Below are 23,703 nucleotides of genomic sequence, written 5' to 3' on the forward strand. Positions count from 1 at the left end.
AGCTTATCGTATAATGTATTTCGGATAATGGGTAATAGCATTATACTTTCCCATGCCATTCGGACCCGTGATTTTTCCACTTGATATATGACTAAATAGAGTTCCAACCAAAGATCAACTTCAAGATAATTCTAGTTTGTTTTGAGGAAATTATACAAAAATGTCTTGACAACTTAAATGTGCCGCGCTTTTAGTCAAGACTATGACATTCTTACTATGAATCGATTTATATACGTTACATCGTCTGTGAAGATGGCCTGGTACATGTATATTGCTTAAATTATACAAACAAGTTTTCAAAACTTGACATATTCGTGTCTCATTTTCCTGATACAACGAACTTTTATGTCAATTTAATTTATCAAATATACAGAACAGAACAGAACAACTCTTTATTTTCACCTAAGTATACAAGGTATACAATAAGGGCAACATGACAAAAACAGGTTTTAACAGTATTATCCGGTTCAAGTTGATTAGCTAAAGCATGCATAATGTAAACATATAATACAATACTATAATACACAATACAAAGGGAAACTATTAAGTGGAGTGTTCAAACACAATCAATTTTAACTAGTTTGTTGGGAGGGGGGGAGTGGATATGTCTTTACATGTATATATACAATAGTTATATATCGAGATGACGAATCCGGCAGACAATGATGAAAACAGAAAATGGGAAGTCTTTTTTAGGTATTGGGCTTTATAAGTAGATTTAATTCAATGTCAATCACTAGTAGTCGTAGTCAGGTGTAACCTGAGTTTATTTTTCGAGAGAGAGAGAAAAGTCCACAGTTGCGATATTTGAATAATATGTACACTATACATAATAAACAATTTACATACACAGAGCAATGCAATACAACACAGATTTTATACTGTATATTGTCGGGAGGCATATTAGCAAAATAACATTTGCTGTGAGTAGCAATTAACACCGACATTTATGGATAGCTTTCATTTTATTTACATTAGCTATTTTATTATGTACATTTTTATCCGATGTTGGCAAACATACAGTTTGATTCTAAGAAAAAAAAGGATAGCTTAAATACAGCCGCAAAAACATAAACATAGAAAGGCAGTATAGTAGCGTGTAGCCCGTTCCGGGAATAATTGATTTGTTCGTTCGCGCTTTAGAGTAACGAGTGCAAAAAAAGAACACCTGAAGACGAACTCGTGACAGCAATTATCGGATAAAATTAAGCTAAAGGATGGAACGTACCGTTAAAGCGCCAGGTAAGCAGGTAATTTATTTATTAACTAAGCTAAGTAAGTAAATTGGTGTACGGTATCATTTAATAGTCTACTATTTAACTGTCTTTGTTAAGCAGAAAAAGAAATTATCTCCCTTGAAGTTGACATAAAGATAAAACAATGAAATAAATAAACGATAAAGAATCCGTTACTGGAGAAGCAATACGGAACAACAATAAACATATAATACATTGTTAATGGTTGTCATTCGTCAACTTGGGAAGATCAGGAGGCATTGGGTTGGACATATAATGCGACAAGAATACATGTATGATAGTAATGTGATGAAATGGTAGTGGAGTGGTGTGACATTACTGTTGTTTAAAACTTTGAAGGACTATGTTTAAGAATTTGCACACTTCTTTAAGTTGTGTTGTTGAAGTTGTTGATAGAACTGTTTTAAGAGTAAGGTTTGAAGTTGGTGTGTTGAATACACTTAAATACTGTTCTCTTTGTGTTTGAAGGTAGGGACAAAATAAAATGTAGTGTTCTTCACTTCCAACCTGGTCATTTGTACATTTTGTGCATTTTCTTTCAGCATATGGGGTGCCATCGTATCTACCTGTTTCGACTGGGAGGTTATGGTTAGCTGTTCTGATTTTGAACAGGCTACTTCGCTCACGCTGAGGCAAAAGTGTAAGGTATTTTTCCAGTTCAAGGTTCTCTTTGAATATTCTATATGTTCTGGTTTTGTTTGAGGTAGTGAGACTGTTTTGCCATGTAGCTTTATATTGCTCTATTAATTTGTTTTTAATGATTTTATTTGTTTTTATAGAAGTATTCAATTGGTGTTGGTTGTGCCATAAGTCTATAAAACCTGTTGCATTGAGAATTTCTTTTATTTTATTTATCCATTTGAAGTTATTGTCAGGGAGAATCATCATATAGTTATATATCTGCGCTGCAAACTTATTTTGTTTCCCGTTAAGTATTCTAGTCCAGAAAGATATCATTTTTGCTTGAATTGTAATTGATATTGGGTACCTTCCAAGCTCTCCGTGTAAGAAAGATATAGGTGTTGAAGTTTTAGCATATGTGATTTTTCTTAAAAATTTATTGTGGATTCTTTCAAGTATATCAATGTTTTCGTATCCAAATATTTCAGATCCGTAGGTCAGAATAGGGAGCACAGTGTAGTCAAAGAGCTTTATAATGAGGTCGATTGGGAGGCTGGCATTGTTTGCCCTTGTGAAAAGTAAGTGCATGGCTTTGGTTGATTGTTCTGCTATATGTTTGCGTGCTTTAAGAAATGATCCATTGCTTGAGAAAGTGAGACCAAGATAATGATAGTTGTCTGTTATCTCAATAGGTGTATTACCAATGTAAAAATTGAAGTTTTGTAATTGTCTTGCTCCGAATATTATTATTTTAGTTTTGTTATAATTAATATTAAGGTGCCAGTTGTTGCAATATTCATGGAAAGTGTTAAGGCTATTCTGGAAGTCATTTTGGCAATCGGAAAGTAATATAGTGTCATCAGCATAGAGTAAAATAAGGAGTTTAAGCCACAATGTTGGGTCTAAGGGGTCGTTTAACTCTACACCGACAGAACCATTCAGATTTAAAGATGATTGCATATCATTCAGGAACAAAGAAAACAGAAGTGGGGAAAGGTTTTCTCCTTGTCTGACTCCAATTTCTGAAATAAATGTAGGAGAGACAGTGCCATTGTGTGAGATACAGGATTTAATATTACTATACATGCTAAAAATGATGTTAAAAAAATTTACCGTTTATTGAGGTTTTTAGAAGCTTGTGCCAGAGGCCTACTCTCCATACCTTATCGAACGCCTGCGAGAAATCAATAAATGCACAATAGAGTTTTTGTTTCCGTTTTTTTAGTATTTCTATTAAAGAGTGTAGTGTAAAAATATGGTCGCTGCAAGAATAACCTTTTCTGAATCCTACTTGGTTTTCATCTAGAAGATTGTTGTTTTCCAAGAATTGAGTTAATCTTTGATTTAGTACAGAGGTGAACAGTTTTCCAAGACAGCTTAATATTGTTATTGGTCGATAGTTATTGGGATCTTTAGAGTCACCTTTGTTTTTGAAAATTGGGATGATAGTACCTTCAAGCCATGTTTGGGGAATAATTCCAGTATCAATAATACAGTTAAACAGTTTGCAATAAAGGGGTAGTAGGATTTCTTTGGTTGATTTAATATATTCATTAAGAATGTTATCTGAAGGGCTTGAGGCTTTAGAGTTTTTTAGGTTATTTATGCATTTAATTATTTCATGTTCAGTGAGTGGCGCGTTTAGGTACATATTTGGGTCATTCGTGGTGTGTATATCATTTTCGAAACGGTCATCATCAATTGTATTTGTATTTATGATCTTGAAATGCTCGTAGAATTCATCAATGGAGGGTGCCTTATTTAATTTGGTTTTAGGTTTCAATGAGTTCAAAAATTTCCAGTATTTTTTTGGGTTTGTTTCATTTAATGCTCTAAGTTTGGAAGAAGTGTTTTCATTATGTTTATTAATGAATATATTCATTTTTCTTTTGTATTGCTTACTTGCGTTTTTTAATCTTAATTTGTTCTCATTATTTTTATTTTTTGTATATTCGTCTTTAGCATTATGGTAATTTTGTCTTGCTTGAAAACATTTTGGTCCGAACCAGGGTTTGTTGTTTGGCCTATTTACTATATGCTTGTTTCTAAATTTTTCAGGGAACGTTTGAAGTGCTGTGTTGTGAAAAATGGACTGTAGTTCGCTGGTTATAAATTCAACTGTTTCCTTATCTTAACAGTGATTACGAGTTCATGAAGAAGAGACCAGATTAACAGATTAACGGGTAAATATACGTGCTAAAATACTTAATGCAGTCGATAATGAATTAAGTCAATAAATAGGCGTTTGCTCCGTTATCTAGTTTTCTTACATAAAATCATAAAACGCTTCATGAGCGATAAACGGTATCTAATTGGTTGATTCGTCAAATTAATTTGAGCGTTGGTGAACGATCAATGGTGAAAGTTTTCACTAAAACTATTATTTTAACATCTTTACACTTCAACATTTTGATTGCATATTTTCTTTCGTGGTTTTCAGTAAAAAATAATCATTGTGTAGTTTCTATCATTCTGGTGATTTCCAATAACATTTTTTTTCTCCTAGCGCGGCTATTTTCCGTGCAATTTGTCATTTGTTGACAATGTTATATCAGCCATTGATTAGAAAGCATAAACAAATAATGCGAGACACAAATCTCACATTATTAAAAGAGATAAATTTGATACAAGTTCGCTTAAAAATGATATGTTTATGTTATAATGAAAAATGGCATTCACAATTTTCAAACGATATTTAAGGATACCATATAATAGGGTCTCTTAAGGTAGTGCACCTCTAATGATTTCCCGCGATTTCTTCGAAGGTTGAAGAGCCTACTATTAGGTGCCGTAGCATAGTGGTTAAGGCGATAGACTAGAAATCTTTTGGGATATTCCCGCGCAGGTTCGAATCCTGCCGACGATGTATACTTTTTTGCGACGCGTTTTATTTATTTTCTTACGTAATTTGATTTAATATGGCATATAAGCTATATTTATTGTTAAATATGTTGCAATTTTTATGCACATTTTTCAATTATTAAAATTAAAACAACGTTATGGCGAAATTGGGTGATTTACTGTTGAAAATACGAACCATGCATGTTGCATTTTTATTTTTATTTCAAAAAGTAAACGGTAAATCTGTCTAGTTCTTGGTATTTTTGCTGTATATAGTGTTTCTATAAAAACTAAGTTTAAAATATGACTTAAATGATACTATTTTGAATTTTATGACACTTTGTTTTTAACCGACCCAATTTTTACTTGGCTGAAATCACTTACATTTCATGGTGCTCTTCCATAGATAAAAATTTGTAAAAAATAAATGTCTGTAAAAGAATACTTATTTCATCTTGTTTAAACTTTAAACACCTTTACAGCATCTGTACACACCAACTGCATGCCCATATTTGGAAATTTGAATGAATTATGGAACTTTTATATTCCCCAGGGGTGAAAATAAACTGGACAAAAGCCGAGCGTGGGGGTGGTTTTGAAAAAATCGGTATATTTTTTAAAAAGCATGGAAAGCCTACCTACAAATTTGCATGTAGTTCAGTGAAATGATGCTGATTAAGAAAATAATTAATTAGATTATATTTGGATATGTGCCCATTAGAGGTGCACTACCTTAAGTCAGTGTCCGTGTCGCCCATGGCAAAAATGTTTTAAAGTATTTTAAAATTAAAATAAAAATACATCATAACATGTATAATACTCATCATAATACAATTCATAAGTAATGGATGTAAATTAACAAATGCATTGTGACATATATATATATATATATATATATATATATATATATATATATATATATATATAAATACTATCGCCACCTTAGGGCGAAGTGCGCAAAAACACAGCACTTTGGCGATTTTTTTCAACTTCTTTAAACTAAGTTTATGTTTAATAAAAATCTCATAATTAAATAATTTAAGAGAAAAACATTGTAAAAGTATGAAAAAATATTTTAAATTTTGCACAATTATATGTTAAATTTCTAAATTTTCATTTTCGACTTAATTCTATTTCTACCTAATGCCAAAAAACCCATATAGAAATTTCACTTTACCTCTTCAATGCACTTGGGAGAAGGGAACTTAATACCGAAAACATACTAATTTACGCTCTACTTCTCTAAGACTGTTGATAAATTTAGCAAAAATAAATATTTAGATAATAAATAATAAATAAAAGTATATTATGCAGATACACGTCTGTAAACGTAACAGCATAATTTTATTATGCGTTTATGATACTTTTCTTACAATTTAATATTTAATATTTATAATATTTATGTATTATCCGCGTGCTGATTTTTCTCTGATCTAAAAATAGAACACATACACTAAGTAAATGTTAGGAATTAGGGTGCACTCAGATATATACGTTTATTTGTTGAGATTCAATTGCTCTGTTCGATCACGACCTCGGCGATGCATTAAATTCATCCAAATATTGTGTGCTTTTTGTTGGTTACTTCAGACATTTGTGGAACATTCAAGATCTTACATTTATTTCGACTCACCTATGGTCGGTGTTGTGCTAAACCGTTACGACATTGCTTTGCACGAATGAATCAGTGTACGCCTTTTACTTCTGCTTAGTTATTTGTTTACAGTTTAGTGCTTGCATTTATTGCGCCTAATTTACGTCACATTTACTATCACGTGATGCTTCGAATAGCCAATTACCTTGATGGTTAATATTCTTATCAATGTAAGTGTAATTACAAATATTATATAAATTCTAATTTTGATAACTGAATTAGTTCTCTGGTGGATTTTGATTAGCGTCTCTATAATGATGGCCAGCTAATGGTTAAAACAAAAACAAAACGAAACAACGTAAAAAACGACATTGAATAAAAGTGTGGTCATCTGCTTCGAACGTTCATTAAATACATAGCATTGCGAATTTTAAAACTATTTGAGAGATCCCGAACCTCACACTTAGCCCAGCGATATAAAACACACATAAGTGTGAATAATCTTTTGTAATACAAATTGAAAGGCAATAAAAGATAGCTTATAAATAATTTAATAACGGCTGGATTAATCAATGGTTAGAAGAAACCAAAGCAACAGAGTTATAGTTTTCTGGGACACGATGCAATGAACGAAATAACAAGTATCAATTTTTCTTTTCGTTTGAACAAAAAAAAAACACAAATAAAACGCGTCTGCTAATTTATTTGATGCATGTATTTGGTTTTCACTTACGCCAGTATTGTATCGAAGTATATGACAACGCATTTTCTTACTGTCGTAAAAATAAGACCTCTCGATATAAGATTTAACGATATGAAATAAATGTATACTTTATTATTACACTTTAAGAAGAAGAAAAAACAGACAAACAAACATAACAGTGCACTCACACATATTGTGTATTAACTATTATACATAATACGGGTTCGATACATACAATATTCTCATTTGTACGAAATATTTGTTCTGATATCGCATAATTGGTATGCAATTGTCAAAAATTGTACGCCTGAATATTCATATACGGCTATAAATAAGCATGTTGCAATATACATATATTTTGCCATACAAGTTTTATAATTTCGCTTGCATCTTTCTATTTCTATGCATTTCCAGCATTTGAAGGGAATTTTAAATACAGCACTGACCGCAGTTTTATCTGATATTTTGTGATGCTATGCAATGTAGGACCATAGGCGGATCCCCTAAAATCGCCAAAGTAAAGTCAATTCATTTGATGTTTAACACTTAACTAGATCTTAATCACCTATTTAAACATGTCAAAGCATTCAACATCACTATAATCGTGGCGCTTCTGGGGAGCTTTGCCCCCCTGGACCCCCAAAACGATAAACTATGCACTTTTTTGGCATTAAAAGAAGGTACTTTGATGAAAGTATATATGGCGTGACATGTTCGAGAAGTGGTTGTCAAAGCCTTCAAAATCACTAAAATCGTGGAGCTTAGGGGGGGGGGGGGGGCTTCGCTCCCCTGGACCCCTATCACTATGCCCTGCACCCACCAGAAGTTCTAGCGGCCCCCCTGGACCACCGGCAAAACTTTGAATATCCCGCCCACCCCCCACCCCCCCCCACCCCAAACCAGATATTCCGGAGCCGCCCCTGTGGACGGGTTGTTGTTTTGAAAATCTTTCTAGGGAAGCATATTTGTTGTTATGTATATACCCTGTATTGTTCGTACCCAAATGTTTTTTCGTACCCAATTTTGTTTTGGCATACTTTGTTTGTACCCTGAAGTTTTGTGTTTTGTTACCGTTTTCTAAAATATGTATCTTGGTGGATTTGAGCACTTAATACAAGTAAATGTCCAGCGTAAAGAAGCCTGTACGTCAGGTATACCCTTAACACAGTATTGAGTCGAGGTACCTGACAGCTTTCATGTTTGTCGTCGGATAATTGACGTTCAATTTATATAAAGTAAATAGTCTATAAAATTGATCTTGGCAACAAAAATGTTCACACCTTAAAAAGGCACTTCACCATTTAAACTGATGTTAAATTTAATCCCAACTGCTTAGTTGAAGTAGTTTATTAATATTTATGTTGAGTCATATTAATACTGAAATAACTTTGCATAAAAATAAATCAGTTTCTTAAACACATGTTTTCTCTTATAATCACATGTGTAAACACGTATGTCCGAAAAAAGCATTGTCAGCAATCTTGTTCATTTTTAGATCGGCTTATTCATTCTTAGAAAGATATTTAATTATTTTGTGTTTTTATATACATTTCCAGCATAAAGTTGCATTTTCCTCAGTGTGCAATTGCTGGAAGAATAAAAAAGCAACGTATGAATACAAAGTGTTGTGTTTTCATTTCATTATATTAAGGAATTTTTGCAGCAATATGAAACACGTTTTAGCTTCTGATTATTTGCCGTAAGAATGTATTTTGTTTTCTACGCAAACAGTATTATGTCGAAGTATATGAACGCATTCTCGTTATGGTGTCAGATTAAATATCGTCATATAAAATGTAACGACATATAATAAATGTAAATTTTATGATAATTTTTAATATAAAAATAGAACAAACGTAAAACATATTCATGCAAAGTGTAAATTGACTTGATTCACTACTTATTTCTCAATAAATAGTAACATCTTAGAATTGTTGCTATCATTTGTACGAAATCTATCGCCCTGTTCTTATGTAATATGCATACACTATACGCCTGAACACATATATGGTAGTCAAATAAAAATGCATGTAGGAATATATACATTTTATTATAATAGTTTATTATTTTGCTTGCATGAACAAACGGATACTTTCTATGTGTGAGTATTTCCAGCATTAGGGGGAATTTTAAACAAAGCGCTTTTTAGAACATATTCTGTGGTTGCATAATTTTTCTATTCGTTTATACCCTGTAATCTGTTCAGGACCATGTTTTATGATCAGAATGCATATACCGTTTTCTAAATATGCATTCATTATATAATATTATTGCATAAACTCTATCTATAATGCCCTCTGGCGGGGTGCAGAAACATGGCAAATAGATGGCTTGAACGGGAGAAATCGTGTATTAACAATGCGATTCACGTGCCGTTCAAGCGCTGTTATGTGTTTTACATATCCATAATCTGGTCTACGCGCAGTTACTTCCCTTCTCCAGCCTTCGACGACTTTCCAAGCATAATTGGGGAACTGAATAAGCACCAGTTTCCTCATGCATGCAGGGATAATGACGATTTCAATCCACTTTTCAAGTTACTTGTATACCATCTGCACTCTCTTGACATCAGCTTTATTGTATTGGCAACGTCATTGAAGTTAAGGTTATTTACTCAACACTTTCAAAAGACTATGCTCAAAATGTAAGTGTTTATGTACCTTCAACGTTCCTGCTGTAAATTCCAAAATAATTACTCATTTCTTACTTTACGCTGCTGCATTTCAACTTTGCATTAATCCACTGTTTAAACACATTTTAAATCGAAAGCTGCCTATCCGAAAGTAAAGCCTCGTCATTTCGGATGATCACCGAGTGAGGCATATCTAAAACACATCCTTGAACTGTATTTAAATAATCGAATTATTTTGTCGATGTCGAATGAACAAAATATTGTTTTCAATGTTATTTAAAATTATTTTGGTATGTGTGATTTGTTTATGCAATAATAGCGAAAATACACATTTCTCGGACATGATCATCTGCCGGCGCTCTCAAAATCCGTTCCTGCCCTCGTGCCTGCGGGCGCTCTCAAAATCCGTTCCTGCCCTCGTGCTGCGCACTCGGGCAGGAACGGATTTTTTGAGCGCCCGCAGATGATCATGCCCTTGAAAACGTGTATTATCCCTATAGTAAAACTCTAGTTGCTCCAGCATTTATTAAGGATAGAAATGTAATATTTTAAAGTACATGTAATCTAAGTGATCATAAACGTTAACACAATTCCAATAGTTGTTACATCTTTTGCATATTTTATTTCAGTTTTCGTGAATGTATAATTATGCATCATGATGGATTTCAACATAGCATACAACATCGTTTGTCCAACGAAAAGGAGTCTGTACTATGGGGATGCCCTTAATACAGCATTAAATCGAAGTACGTGAAAGCTTTTATTTTTGTCGTCGGATGATTTAAGTTCAACTTATATAAATAAATTAGTCTATTACAATGCATTTAGAAATAAAAACATTCAACCTGAAATAGAACATCACCATTTAACTAGATTTTAAATTAAAAATCCAACTGCTAAGATGAAATAGTTTATTATTTTTTATGTTTCGTCATATTAATACTGAAATAAATTTGCATAAAATTAATCTTTTTCTTAAACAAAGTTTTTTTATAATCACATCTGATTATTCATTCTCAGACATCTAGTTTTATTATTATGTACTTTTATATACTTTCCCAGCATTAAGTTGCATTTTATACAGTGTGCAATGTTATGTTTGGTTTTATAAATTCATACTGACTTACTGAAGAAAAACAACATATGAAAACAAGCATTTGTGTTGTCATTTTAGTATATTAAGAGCTTGTAGCAGCAATGTGATCACAATTTTAGCTTCTGCTAATTTCTGACGCATTTATTTGGTTTTCTTCTGAAACAGTATTATGTTGAAGAATATGAACGCATTCTCTTTATGGAGTCAAATTATAATACCTGGACATGACAATTAACGATATATATAAATGTAGATTTTATGATTTTATTAAACACCCAACAGAAAACAAACATCAACATATTCAACGCATATTGTAAATTGTCTTCATTCACTACTTACATGTTCTCCATAAATAATTTCATCATAGCATTGTAACTCTCATTTAAACAAAATACTGATTCTGTTATCGAACTACTCTTATGTGATATGCATAATAGTTACGCCTGAATATACATACATGTATATGGAAGGCAAGTAAATAAACTTGTAGGAATATATACATTTTACCGTAATAGTTTAATTATTATGATTGCATGTAATTTACACACTCACTCTGTCTATGTCTGTGTACATCCAGCATTAGTGGGATTTTTAAACAAAGTGTTTTGTGAAGTATACTAATGTAATACTTCCGCTGCTCCAGCAGCACAGCATTCCCATCAATAACTTTTAAAACATATTATGGGGTTGCATACTTTATGTTTACACATGTACACCCTGTAATCCATTCAGGACCATGTTTTTTGTTCAGCATGCCTATAGCGTTTCTCTCAACATGCTTTCATTATGTAAGAGTAAAAGTCTAGTTGCTTCAGCGTTTATTTAGGATAGACATGTTATGATTTAATGTACATGCAAGTTTTGATAATATACGTTAACATAAATTCAAAAGTTGTGATATCTTTAATAATATTTATTACCGTTTTCTTGCATGTTTAATTATGTACCATGATGGTGTTCAGCATAGCATACAAGTATTTCTCCAACGAAAAGGAGCCTGAACTATGGGTATGGCCTTAAATCAGCATTAAGTGGAAGTACATGAAAGCTTTTATTTGTGTCGTCTTTCAAAACATTTTCGTGGGGTTTTATAACTTTTGTGCGGTCGTGTATACCCTGTAATCCCTTCAGGACCATGTTTTATGTTCAGCATGCATTTAACGTTTTTTAAATATGCCATCATTATATAAGAGTACAACTCTAGTTTCTCCAGCCTGTATAAAGGATACAAATGTTATATTTTAAAGTACATGTTATTTCTGATCATGTACGATAACACAAATCAACAGATTTGATAACTTTTATATATTGTATTACTGTTTTTGTGAATGTATATTTACGTACCATGCTGGGTTTAAGCATAACATACAAGTACAGTCCAACGTAAAGGAGGCCTTACTATGGGTTAGCCCTTTAATCAGCATTAAGTCGAAGTACCCGAAAACTTTTTTGTTTGTCGACGGGATAATTTATGTTCATGTTATAAAAAGAAATAAATCTAAAACAATAATTTTGGCTTCAAAAACGTGTACACCTTACATTGCACATTTCCATATAAAAAGATGCAAAATTAAAAATCCAACTGCTGTTATTTTTATGTTCAGCATGCCTATATCGTTTTCGCAATATGCGTTAATTAAAAAGGGTAAAACTCTTATTGCTCCAGCGTTTATTTAGGAAAGAAATATAATGTTTTAAAGTACATGTAATTTCTGATTATGTATGTTAAAAAAATCGAAAATGTTGTTATATCCTTTATTTATCTTTTAACTGTTTTCGTGAATGTATAATTATGTACCATGATGGATTTCAGCACAGCATACACGTATTTGTGCAAAACGGAGCCTGTACTATGGATATGCCCTTAACTCAGCATTAAGCAGAATAATATAAAAGCTTTCATTGTTAAAGATCTCAATAATTCAGGGTTGATTTATACATAAACATATATATATAACAACTATTTGTGGCAACAACACCGAATACAAAACATAAAGCATTTCAACATTTGAAGATATGTCAAATTAAAATCCGATTACAAAGCTGTTTGTTTATTTTAATGTTTCGTCTAACGCAAACTAAAATTAATTTGCAAGCATTATTTTTTCAACAAATGCTTTCTATTACAATCATATTTGTAATCACAGATGTCGGGAAGACAGCATCGCCAAGTATCTAGTTCATAATTAGATCTGATAAGTCATACTCAGACGGATAACTTTTTGTATATATTTTGCAGAGTTTTCAGAATTAAGTTGCAGTTTTACCTAGTGTACAATGTTAGGCTTGGTTTGTTCATACGGACTTGCTTGAGGAAAACAATATCCTTACACAATTTTTTTACCGACAATATTATAGAGTAAGCACGTGATTCAGCAACGTGATCAAAGTTTTAGAGTCTGCAAATTGAATTGATGTATTTAATTTGGTTTCCCCTAAACCAGTATTTTGTCGAAGTATATGAACGCATGCGCCTATATTGTCAAAAATCAATTGATGTTACATTATCGATATATGATGAATGTACATTTTGATTTATGATGTTATGTTTAGTAACAGACAACACACATGCACACGTTTACGCATATTTCAAATGGACTTGAAACAATACTTATTTTTTTACTACTTTAATAATATCGCTTCAATGGATGCATTTCTTTTATCTATTTTTATTCATGTTAAGTATTGGGAGGGAATTTTCAATAAAGCGCTGATAAAAGTTTTGCTCCAATTTTGTCTCGTATTTTGTAATGTTTACATCGCAGCTTTCTGTTCAGGATTTTGGTCTATTACAGTGGAGAGCCAGCTCATTCGTGAGAGTTTTCTAAAGGTATCATGATCTTTTAAAAAACATAAGTATTTTTCAGTAAAGTGCAACCGCGCTTTTGTAATATGAAGTCCCCACACTGATCCGACATTTGTCTAGCCGTTCAAACGCGCGATTCTACTTTACTGAAAAAATACTTATTTGTTTAAAAAGATCATAAAACCTATAGAAAACTCTCACGAATGAGCGGGCTCTCCACTTTATCCCATTAAAAATGGTGAAATATTTAAAAAGAGATCCTTAAAAATAATAACTGGGTCGCGCTTTATTCTCCCAACACAGATCCGAAAGAGTCACGTGGTATAGGCACTGTGTTAATGCTATTTAAGCGTCATACTGATACAACACATATTAAGATTTATTTCGTTAATATCAATAAAGTCATTTAAACATTTACATTCATGATATTTATTCCTGTATTTAAGGATATACATTAAATGTTTATAATTAATTTTTGAAAATGTGTGTCAACAATATTCTAAATGTTTATGATTTGTTACCGTTAACGTAAAAGTATTTGCCCAACAAAAAGAAGCCTGTGCTGTGAGTATGGCCTTAAAACATAATTCAATCCTAGAATCTGAAAGCTTTCATTTTTGTCGTCCGAATAATGCAAGGTCAATTCGCATCAAGAAATCAAAAAATATAAGAACGATTGTGGGAAAAGGACCGAACAGAAGTAAAATAGCACTAAACAATTTAAACAGATGTAAATTTAAAATCCAACCGTAAAGTCGAAATAGTTTTCTTTGTTTCGTCTTATGCATGTTTAAATAACTTTACAACCAAACCTTTCTTATTTGTATTTTCTATTTGTACAAAATATTGGTTTTGATATCGCCTTATTCTTATGCAATAAGAATTGAATAACCGGCAAGGTTATACAAACGCATGTTGAAAAATATATACTGCCTTACTAGTTTAATAATTTCGCTTGTATGGACGCACTGCTTCTTTCTATGTTTATGCATTTAAAACATTTGGAAAAAAACCAAACAAAGCGCTTGCTGCAGTTTACTGCAGTTTTGTCGTGTAATTGTAATGTTTTGCATTTCAGCTTTCTGGTCAGGCAATTTATCACTTCCCTCACACGGACTAGTTACAATGAAGAAGGGATTGGTGTTCTGAAAATATTTCTAGGGAGGCATAATATTTGTTTACACGTTTATACCCTATAATACAGTCTGGACCAAATGTAAGGTCCAGTATGCGTTATAACAAATTTAAACTACCAATCTCTAGTTGCTCTAGCGTTTATTTATGATTGTCATGTTATGTTTTAAAGTACATGTAATTTCGTATCATGTACGTTAGCAAAATTCTAAAAGTTGTGAATTTTGTTTAATATATGTATAACCATTTTCGTGAACGTTAAATAATGTACCATGATAGATTTCAGCATAGCATAACAGTATTTGTCGAACGAAACGGAGCCTGTACTATGGGTATGCCCTTAAATCAGCATTAAGTCGAAGTACCTGAAAGCTTTAATATTTGTCGTCGGATAATTTAAGTTTAATTTATATAAAAAAATTAGTCAATAAAAAATAATTCGGCAAATCATATGATCACACCTTCAATATCACATTACCATTTAAACAGATGCAAAATTTAAAATCCAATGGCTTAGTTGAACTAGTTCATAATGTTTAATGTTTCCATATATTAATATTGAAATAACTTTGCATAAAAATAAATCCTTTTCTTAAACAAATGCTTTCTCTTATAATCACATGTGAAACACCGATGTTGGGAAAATAGCATTGTCAACAATCTATGTCATAATTTGATCTGATTATTCATTCTTGGAGAGATAGCTTTATTTTTATGTATTTTTATATACATTTCCAGAATTAGGTTACCTTTTCCACATTGTGCAATGCTATGTTTGGTTAAATTCAGTCAAACTTGCAGGAAGAAAAAAGTATCAATACAAAGTGTTGTGTTGGAATTTTATTATATTAAGCGCTTGTCGCAGTAATTTGATCTACGTTTTAGCAGCTGCTTATTTCTATGATGCATTTAATTGGTTTTGTACTAAAACAGCATAATGTCAAAGAATATGAACGCATTCTCGTATTGGTGTCAAACTAAAATATATCGATATAACAATTAACGATATATAATAATGTAGATGTTATGATGTATGTTGTATAAAAAGAGAAAATCATCAACATATTCACGCATATTGTAAATTGACTTGAAACACTTCTAATGTGTTTTCGAAAAATATTAACCTCATAACAGTGTAACTCTCGTTTGTACGAGAATCTGATCCTGACATCGCCGTATTCTTATGTAATTTGCATACAGTGTATGCCTGAATAAACATATAAGGTATTGACATAACAACGCATGTTAGAATATATACATTTTACCATTATTGTTTATTGTTTGCTAGCGTATACTCTGTTATCCATTCAGGACCATGCTTTATGTTCAGCATGCCTTTAACGTTGTTATGTTTTACCGCACGTGTAATTTCTGATCATGGACGTTAGCAAAATTCACCAGTTGTGATATCGTTCATACTATTATATTTCATTACCGTTTTGTGAATGTATATGTATGTACCATGCCGGGTTTCAGCGTAGCATACAAGTACTTGTCCAACGAAAAGGAGGCTGTACTATGGGTATGTCCTAAAACAGCATTAAGTCGAAGTACCTGAAAGCTTGTTAATCGTCGGATAATTTAAGTAAAATTTATATAAAAATAAGTCCTCAGCAATGATTTAGGCAACAAAAAGTACATACTTTAAATAGTACATCACCATTTAAACACATGCAATAGTTAATCAATGTTTATGTTGAGGCATATGAATACTGAAATTACTTTGCATAACCATACATCCTTATCTTTAACAAATATTTTCTCATATAATAACATGTGTACACACAGATGTTGGGAAAGTAGAATTGCCAACAATCTAGTTTATAATATTATCTGATTCTTTTATACTTAGACGGATCGCTTTAATTTTATGTATTTTATATACATTTTCAGCATTAGGTTGCATTACTCACACTGTGCAAAGCTATGTTTGGTTTTATTCATTCGGACTTGCTGGAACAAAAAAAAAGTATCAATAAAAAATTGTGTTGGCATTTAGGGCTTGTTGCAGCAACGTGATCAAGGGTTTAGCTTCTGACAATTTCTTTTATTGATATATTTTTATCTGAAAATGTCGAAGTATATACACGCATTATCTAAATATGTCAAACTAAATATCTTCATATAAAATATAACGATATATAAAGAATGTAGATTTTATTATGTATTTTTTTATAAAAACACAAACAAAAAATGGTTAACATATTGACCTATATTTAAAATAGACTTGACTCACTACTTCTGTGTTCTGGATAAATATTAACCTTATAGCTGAGCATTGTAACTCTCATTGCGCGAAATAATGATTTTGATATCGCCTTATTGGTAAGTAAAGTGCATACAGTGTACGCTTGGATATGCATACATGTTAAGCAAATAAAAAACGTATGTAGGAAAATATATTCATTTTAGCATAATATTTTAATTATTTTGCTTGCATGGACAAACTGATTATTTCCATGCGTGTGTATTTCCAGCACTTGGGGATTTTAAACACAGACCTTTTTTAAAACACATGCCAGGGGTTGCATAACTTTTGTTTATACGTGTTTACCATGCAATCCATTCAGGGCCATGTTTTATGTTCAGCATGGCTATATCGTTTTCTAAATATGCGTTCATTATATCAGAGTAAAACTCTGGTGCTCCAGCGTTTATTTATGATAGAAATTAGTACATGTAATTTCTGATCATGTAAAGATTCCTAAAGATGTGATATGTTATATTTATTTTATTACCGTTTTCGTTAATGTATACTTATGTACCATGATATTGTCAGCATAGCATACACGTAATTGTCCAACGAAATGGAGGCTGTACTATTGGTTAGCCCTAAAATCAGCGTTTTGTCGAAGTACCTTAAAAATAATTCAAAATACAAATCCAACTGCTTAGATGAAATATTTTATTAATATGTATGTTTTGTCATATACATACTGTAATAACTAAGCATAACAATAAATCCTATTCTTAAACAAATGCTTTCTAGTATAATCACATTTGTAAATACATATGTTGGAAAAGTAGCCTTGCAAACAATATAGTGCATAATTGTATCTGTTTCTTTATACTTAGCAGTATATTTATTAATGTATTTTATATATATTTTCATGTTTGGTTTATTCATTCGGACTTGCTGGAAGAAAAGAAAGTATAAATAAAAAGTTGTGTTATGTCTTTTTGTATAATAAAGGCTTGTTGCAGGAACGTGATCAAAGTTTGAGCTTCTGATAATTTATTTTATGCATTTACTTTGTTTTCTACTAAAACAGTATTATGTCGAAATATCAGTACGTATTCTCTTGATGGTGTCAGATTAAATATCTTCATATAAGATTTAACGGTATATAATACATGTAGATGTAATGATGATTTTTTTTAAATAAAAAACAAACAGAAGAAAACGTGGCATATTCACGCATATTGTAAATTGACTTGATTCACTGCTGATGTGTTTTCTATAAATATTAGCCTTATAGCATTGTAACTCTCATTTGTACGAAATACTGATTCTGATATCGCCTTATTCTTATGTAATATGCATACAATGTACGCCGGAATACACATATATTGCAGTCAAATAGAACCGTTGTAGGAATATATACATTTCACCATAATAATTTATTATTTCGCTTGCATTGACAAACGGATTCTTTCGATGTGTGTGTATTTCCATCATCAGGTTGATTTTTAAACAAAGCGCTTTTTACAACATATTCTGGGCTTCATAATTTACGTTAACACGTGTATACCCTGTAATCCATTCATGTTTTATGTTCAGTATGCCTATATCGTTTTCTAAATATGCGTTTATTATATAAGAGAGAGAAAAACTCTTGCTCCAGCGTTTATTTAGGATAGAAATGTTGTCGTTTTAAGTACATTATTAGATCTGCTTATTCATTCATAGAAAGATATTTTTATTATGTATTTGTATATACATTTCCAGCAATAGGTTGCATTTCCACAGTGTGGCATTGCTGGAAGAAAAAACAACAACAAATGAATACAACGTTTTGTGCTTTCATTTATTTGTATTAAGGGCTTTTTGCAGCAATATTTTAGCTTCTGATTATTTGCCGTTAGAATGTATGTTGCTTTCTACGCAAACAGTTTTATGTCGAAGTATATGAACGCATTCTCTTTATGGTGTCAGATTAAATATCTTCATATAAAATGTAACGACATATAATAAATTTAAATTGTATGATGTTTTTTTCAAATAAAAAAACAGAACAACGTAAACATATTCACGCATATTATCAATTGACTTGATTCACTACTTATATCTCGATAAATAGTAACCTCTTAGCATTGTTACTCTCATTTGTACGAAATATATCACCCTGTTATTATGTAATATGCATACAATGTACGCCTTAACACGTATATGGTAGTCAAATAAAAATACATGTAGGAACATATATATTTTACTATAATAGCTTATTATTTCGCGGGCATGAACAAACGGATTCTTTGTATGTGTGAGTATTTCCAGCATTAGGGGGAATTTTAAGCAAAGCACTTTTTCGAACTTATTCTGCGGTTGCATAATTTGTCTACTCGTTTATACCATGTAATCCATTCAGGACCATGTTTTATGATCAGCATGCATATACCGTTTTCTAAATATGCATTCATTATATAAGAGTAAAACTCTAGTTGCCCCAGCATTTATTTATGATAGAAATGTCATGTTTTAAAGTGCATGTAATCTATGTGATCATGAACGTTAACACAATTCCATAAGTTTTGATATCTTTAAGGGGGCCTTTTCACAGATTTTGGCATGTTTTGAAATTTGTCATTAAATGCTTTATATTGATAAATGTAAACATTAAATTTTAAAAGCTCCAGTAAAAAATAAAAAATAAAATTTAAAAAAGGAAACAAAAGTAGCCCGCAGCAGGGCTCGAACCAGTGACCCCTGGAATCCTTAAGTAAAAATGCATTAGCCAACTGAGCTATCCTGCCAATCATACATAATATGCGTATTTTATACCTTATATAAGCAATCTTCGTAGTTTTACAAATTTAAACGACAACAAGAGACCTCTCCAAATTATTCAATCGTTTCGCGTTGCAACGCTTTATAATTTTAAGGTTTTTAAATCGTCAAAAGATGCATATAATGGCTATATTGGACCGTGGCAAATGTTCAGTAATACTGTTTCCTCACAAATATCATAACTTAACCGAACATTTGCGAATCTGAAACAACTTTTTTCAATTTTGTCAATTTACCAAACCGTGAAAAGATCCCTTTAATATATTTAATTTCAGTGTTCGTGAATTTATAATTAAGAACCATGATGGATTTCAGCAAAGCATACAATTATTTGTCCAACGAAAAAGCGTCTGTACTATGGGTATGCCATTTACACAACATTAAGTCGAAGTACGTAGAAGCTTTTATTTTTGTCGTCGGATGATTTAAGTTCAATTTATATAAATAAATAAGTCTATAACAATGCATTTAGAAACAAAAACATTCAACCTGAAATAGAAACATCATCATTAAACTAGATGTTAGATTAAAATCCAACTGCTTAGATGAAATAGTTTATTAATTTTTATGTTTCGTCATATTATTACTGAAATAACTATGCCTACAAATTATTTATTTTCTAAACATTTTTTATCTCTATTATCACAGGTGTATCACAGGTGTAAACACAGATGTCAAGAAAATAGCATTGTAAACAATCTAGCTCATAATTACATCTGATTATTCATTCTTAGACAGTTTTATTAATAAGTACTTTTATATACTTTCCCACATTTTTATCACAGTGTGAAATTCTATGTTTGGTTTATAAATTCATACTGACTGGAAGAAAAACAACATATAAATACAAAGTGTTGTGTTGTCATTTTATTACATTAAGGGCTTGTAGAAACAATGTTATCACAATTTAGCTTCTGCTAATTTCTATAACGCATTTATTAGGTTTTCTACTTAAACAGTATTATGTCGAAGAATATTTACGCATTCTCTTTATGATGTCAAATTATAGCTGGATATGACATTGAATGATGTTTATAAATGTAGAATGTATGATTTTATTGAAAAAAACAACAACAGAAAACAAACGTTAACATATTCACGCATATTTTAAATTGTCTTCATTCACTTCTTACATGATCTCGATAAATAATTTCCTTATAGCATTGTAACTCTCATTTGAACGGAATACTTATTCTGATATCGCCATACTATTATGTAATATGCATAACGGGTACGCCTGAATATACATTCATGTACATGGTAGGCAAATAAAACACCTGTAGGAGTATATAAATTTTAACATAATAGTTTAATTATTATGCTTGCATGTAATGTACGCACTGACTTTGTCTATGCCTGTGTTTATCCAGCATTAGTGGTAATTTTAAACAAAGTGTTTTGTGAAGTATACTAATGTAAAACTTCCGCTGCTCCAGCAGCACAGCATTCCCATCAATAACTATTTAACTTATTCTGGGGCTGCATACTTTATGTTTACACGTGTACACCCTGTAATCCATTCAGGACCATGTTTTTTGTTCTGCATGCCTATAGCATTTTCTAAATATGCGTTCATTATATAAGAATACAACTCTAGCTGCTCCAACGTTTATTTAGGATAGACATGTTATGATTTAATGAACATGTAACTTCTATTAATGTACGTTAACAAAATTCTAAAAGTTGTGATATCTTTAATTATATTTATTACCGTTTTCGTGCATGTTTAATTATGTACCATGGTGGTTTTCAGCATAGCATACAAGTATTTGTCCGACGAAAAGGAGCCTGCACTATGGGTATGCACTTAAATCAGCATTAAGTCGAAGTACCTGAAGCTTTTATTTTTGTCGTCGGATGATTTAAGTTGAATATATATATATATATATATTTAATTAGTCTATTACAATGAATATGGCAACGAATATGTACAAACCTTCAATATCACATCACCATTTTAAACAGATGCACAATTTTTAAAATCCAACTGCTTCGTTGAAGTAGTTTATTATTTTTTATATTTCGTCATATTAATAATGAAATAACTTTTCATACAAATTAATATTTTCCTTAACCAAGTGCTTTCTCTTATAATCACATGTGTAAACACACATGTTGAGAAAGTAGTATTGTCAACAATCTAGTTCATAATTAGATCTGAGTATTCATTCTTTGACTGATTACTTTATTTTTATGTATTGTTTATACATTGCCAGAATTAGGTTGCATTTTCCAAAGTGTGCAATGTTTTGTTCAATACATTCGGACTTGCAGGAGGAAAAAAAGTATCAATACAAATTGTTGTGGTGTTATTGAGCTTTACTAAGCGCTTGTTGCAGCAATGTGATCAACGATTTAGCTGCTGCTTATTTCTATGATGCATTTATTTGGTTTTCTAAAAACACAGTATTATGTCGAAGAATATGAACGCATTCTCGTTATGGTGTCAAATTAACATATCCTGATAAAACATTTAACGATATATAATACATGTAGATGTTATGATGTATTTTGTATAAAAACAGAAAAAAACATCAACATATTCATGCATATTGTAAATTTAGTTGATTCACTACTTATTTGTTCTTGATAGATATTAACCTCATAACATTGTAACTCTCATTTGTACGAAAAACTGATTCTGATATCGCCGTATTCTTATATAATATGCATACAGTGTATACCTGAATATACATACATGGTATTGAAACAAAAACGCATGTAGGGATATATACAAATTCCATAAAAATTAAATTATTTCGCGTGCATGTACAAACTGATTATTTCTATGTGTGTTCATTTTGCATTTCAAGCATTAGGGGGAATTGAAAACAAAGCGCTATTTAAAACATATTCTAGGGGTTGCATAATACGTTGATTATAGGGTAAAACTCTAGTTGCTCCAGCGTTTATTTAGGATAGAAATATAATGTTTTAAAGTTTATGCAATTTCTGATCATGTACGTTTTTCACACTTCAAAATGCTGTGATATACTTTATATATTTTATTGCCGTTTTTGTGAATGTATAATTATATACCAAAGTGCGATTTCAGCATAACATACAAGTATTTGTCCAACGAAACGCGGCCTGTACCATAGTATGCCCTTAAATCCGCATTAAGCAGAACAAGGGCTGTTTGTAAAACATGCATGCCCCCCATATGGGCTGTCCGTTGTAGTGGCAGCCCATTGTGTTGAATCCGGTTTTTTGTCCTGTGACCTTGACCTCTGACCTAGTGACCTGAAACTCAATAGGGGTCAATCTGCGGGTCACGATCAATGTACCTATGAAGTGTCATGATCCTAGGCAAAAGCGTTTCTTGAGTTATCATCCGAAATCATTTTACTATTTCGGGTCACCGTGACCTTGACCTTTTGACCTTGTGACCTCAAAATCAATAGGGGTCATCTGCAAATCATGATCCAATCTACCTATGAAGTTTCATGATCCTAGGGTATGCGTTCTTTGAGTTATCATCCGAAAACCTTTTACTATTTAGGGTCACCGTGACCTTGACCTTGACCTAGTGACCTCAAAATCAATAGGGGTCATCTGCGAGTCATGATCATCTACCCATGAAGTTTCATGATTCTAGGCGTATGCGTTCTTGAGTTATCATCCGGAAACCATTTTACTATTTCGGGTCACCGTGACCTTGACCTTTGACCTAGTGACCCTCAAAATCAATAGGGGTCATCTGCAAGTCATGATCAATCTACCCATGAAGTTTCGTGATTCTAGGCGTATGCGTCTGAGTTATCATTCAAAAACCCCATTTTTACTATTTCGGGTCACCGTGACCCTGACTTTGGCCTAGTGACCTCAAAATCAATAGGGGTCATCTGCGAGTATGATCAATGTACCTATGAAGTTTCATGATCCTAGGCCCCAAGCGTTCTTGAGTTATCGTCTGACACACACCTGGGGACGGAACCGCAGACCGACAGACCGACGGACCGAACCGACCGACAGACCGACAGACCGACTGAGCAAGCAATATACCCCCTTC

The 23,703-nt window shown here is 32.0% G+C and overlaps 1 protein-coding gene and 1 long non-coding RNA gene across 2 annotated transcripts in view; one reads left to right on the top strand and one right to left on the bottom strand.

Moving 5' to 3' along the window:
- Nucleotides 1-23,703, bottom strand: part of LOC127880267 (uncharacterized) — a 536,299-nt gene that overhangs the window by 46,600 nt on the left and 465,996 nt on the right. The gene's annotated exons all lie outside the window — the stretch shown is intronic.
- LOC127880280 (uncharacterized) lies at nucleotides 1,104-4,089 on the top strand. Its single transcript, XR_008049494.1, has 4 exons — nucleotides 1,104-1,242; nucleotides 1,799-1,896; nucleotides 2,366-2,455; nucleotides 3,936-4,089. It is a non-coding gene; the product is annotated as an uncharacterized LOC127880280 (long non-coding RNA).

Source organism: Dreissena polymorpha, chromosome 4 (assembly GCF_020536995.1).
Source record: "Dreissena polymorpha isolate Duluth1 chromosome 4, UMN_Dpol_1.0, whole genome shotgun sequence".
NCBI classification, from domain to species: Eukaryota; Metazoa; Mollusca; class Bivalvia; order Myida; family Dreissenidae; genus Dreissena; species Dreissena polymorpha.